General features: G+C 45.4%; 1 pseudogene; it reads right to left on the reverse strand.

The window, feature by feature from the left end:
• Positions 1 to 267: 267 nt before the first annotated feature.
• On the reverse strand, positions 268 to 2,279 carry LOC142858654 (60 kDa heat shock protein, mitochondrial pseudogene; annotated as a pseudogene).
• Between the last annotated feature and the right edge of the window lie 928 nt (positions 2,280 to 3,207).

Consider the following 3,207-nt stretch of genomic DNA (forward strand, 5'->3'; position numbering starts at 1 on the left):
AAACAGAAGATTTGGGAACAGTTATTTATATATGTTTAGCTTTCTTTTTTTTTGAACTTTAAACAAAATTTTATTACACAAAGGTTGTCACATAATTGGATACTTCTCTACTTTGTACAGTTATCTCGCTCCACAGAAAGGCTGCCTCTGACCTCTTGTCTGGTGGCACAAGCGCCACAGTCCTGACCGTAGCGGACGGACCAGCAGGCCTGCGTCGGTGACTCAAGTTGAAAGCAGGACACTGGTATATGGCTCTTGCACCCAGTATCAGGAATGTACAAATGTCTTTATTCAAAAATACAAAATAAATTATCTGTAGGCATGGACAATGACAGCAGTAAACCATTATGTATTGTCAATGGGAACCAGTAACTGATGGTTATAGTGATCAGCCAGCCTTCTCTTCATTCTCTTCAGGGGCTTCTCTGAAGGTATCGGTAAGGAACCTGCCTTGAGCTTCCTGTCACAGTTAGTTCATTGGTAAGGGCAAAGCGCTATTCTAGGAATTAGAACTCGCCACTTCCCATTCCCCCTCCCATTCCCCCCATTGCGCCCATTCCAGGGTCCTTCTCTTCTTTAGGAATTTCGGTCACTACAGCTTCTGCTGTCGTCAGCAAGGAGGCCACCCCAGCAGCATCCAGTAAAGCGGTTCTTATGACCTTTGTTGGATCAATGATTCCCTTTTCCACCATGTTCACAAATTCCCCGAGCATGGCATCATACGCAACTTCTGAGGAACTCTGCAGAATCTTCTCAACTGTCAAAGACCCTTCAACACCCGCATTCTTAGCAATGGTCATCGCGGGAATTTTGAGTGCTCTTTTAATAATGTCTATACCTATTTTCTGATCCTCATTGGAAGGCTTTAGGGAATCCAAGGCTGGGATGCAGCAGAGCAGAGCGCAGCCCCCGCCTAGCACGATGCCTTCTTCCACAGCTGCTCGTGTAGCGTTGAGCGCATCTGTAACTCTGTCTTTCTTCTCATTCACCTCCACATCGCTTGTTCCTCCAACCTTCAATACAGCTACACCATCTGAGAGTTTTGCGAGTCGCTCGTTCAGCTTCTCCTTTTCGTATTCACTAGTGGTGATGTCGAGCTGCTCAGTGATCTCCTGAATGCGCTTCTCAATTTGAGACTTGTCAACTTTTCCTTTCAAAAGCATGACGTCATCTTTAGTGACAATGACTTCTCCAACTTTTCCTAAGTCATGAGCTTGTACATCTTCAAGGTTTAGATTCAACCCCTCTTCTCCAAACACCGCACCACCAGTAGCAATAGCCATATCTTTAAGCTGGTTCTTCCTGTTGTCCCCAAACCCTGGGGCTTTGACTACCACAACCTGAAGACCCACTTTCAGCCTGTTCAAGATCAGTGTGCTTAGAGCCTCTCCATCAACGTCCTCAGCAATGATGACCAAGGGCTTCCGATGAGCATTGGCAATTTCCAGAGCAGGTACGATGAACTGCACACTAGAAATCTTCTTTTCGCTCAACAGAACATAGGCGACTTGGAATTCACATTTCTGACCTCTTGATGTGTTAATAAAATACGGGGAAATATATCCTCTGTCAAACTTCCTGCCTTCAATAATTTCTAACTCATCATTCAGGGGTTTCCCATCCTTCACTGTGATGACACCCTTCCTTCCCACCTTCTTCATCGCATCAGAAATGATGTTTCCAATGTCTTTGTCTCCATTTGCAGAAATTGTAGCAACCTGAGCAATTTCTTCAGGGGTTGTCACAGGTTTAGATTGTTTTTTCAGTTCAGCAATTACAGCATCAACAGCCAACATCACACCTCTCCGGATTTCTACTGGGTTGGCCCCTTTGCTGATCTTCTCAAAGCCCTCCTTGGCAATAGAACGTGCCAGAACGGTAGCCGTGGTAGTACCATCCCCGGCCTCTTCGTTTGTGTTGTTGGCAACATCCTGAACAAGTTTGGCTCCGATGTTTTTGTATTTGTCCTTCAGATCAATTGACTTTGCCACAGTGACCCCATCTTTCGTTACTTTAGGACTCCCCCAGCTCTGCTCAATAATCACCGTTCTTCCCTTTGGCCCCATGGTAACAGCTACAGCGTTGGCTAAAAGGTCTACACCTTGAAGCATTAAGGCTCGAGCATCCGCACCAAATTTTACATCTTTGGCATAGGCCCGAGTGAGATGAGGAGCCAGTGCCCGGGACACTGGTCTCATCTGGCGAAGGACTGTGGGTAGTCGAAGCATTTCTGCGGGGCGGCGGGAGCGCACGAGGCGAAGCAGGCCGTCGGCGGCGAGTGAGGGCATGTTTAGCTTTCTTTAAAGTATTTAAATAAAACAGAAGTAATATAAAGGGAATAGGCTCTGGAAGGTCTCTTGCCACCCCTTAGTTTATGAGCTTAAACTGTAAGTGTATAAGGCTTTCCTTGGTGAGACTTCACTGGAAAACACAGCCTTTGGAGAAGTAAGATAGCTCTAATTCCAACCTGACTGGTACCTTTGTAAGAAAGGGAAGATACACTATAGATATTTGTGTGGGAAGATGACCTAATAATACAGGAAGAAAATGGGTCCCTACCCAACTATAAAACAGTCAGTGGGAAAAAGTGCACCTGCTAAGAATTTGACCTTTAACTTTTCAGCCCCAGCAAACAGTGAAAGAAAGAGGACTGGACTGAGCTCCCAAGGTCCAAATGAGGAGCAGAAGGAGGGAGAACATGAGCAAGGAAGTCAGGACAACTAGAGGTATGCCCACCCATTGAGATGGTGGGGCTGATCTAATGGGAGCTCACCAAAGCCAGCTGGACTAGGACTGATGGAGCATGTGATCAAACCAGACTCTCTGAATGTGGCTGACAATGAGGGCTGACTGAGAAGCCAAGGACAATGGCACTGGGTATTGAAACTACAGCATGTACTGGCTTTGTAGGAGCCTAGTCTCTTTGGATGCTCACCTTCCTAGACCTGGATGGAGCTGAGAGGACCTTGGACTTCCCACAAGGCAGGGAACCCTGACTGCTCTTTGAATTAGAGAGGGAGGGGTAGGGGGTAGGGAGAGGGAAATGGGAGGAGGGGAGGAGGTGGAAATTTTTAATAAAAAAATAAATAAATATAAATAAATAAATTTGCAGGAGAATAATAAAATATGAATGTTGTTCCCTGAAGAACAAATGTTGAAAAATAAATTAGCTCTAATATATATATAAAAAGAAAGAGAGAGAGAGAA

The sequence above is a fragment of the Microtus pennsylvanicus genome, chromosome 10, assembly GCF_037038515.1.
Source record: "Microtus pennsylvanicus isolate mMicPen1 chromosome 10, mMicPen1.hap1, whole genome shotgun sequence".
In the NCBI taxonomy this organism is placed as follows: Eukaryota; Metazoa; Chordata; class Mammalia; order Rodentia; family Cricetidae; genus Microtus; species Microtus pennsylvanicus.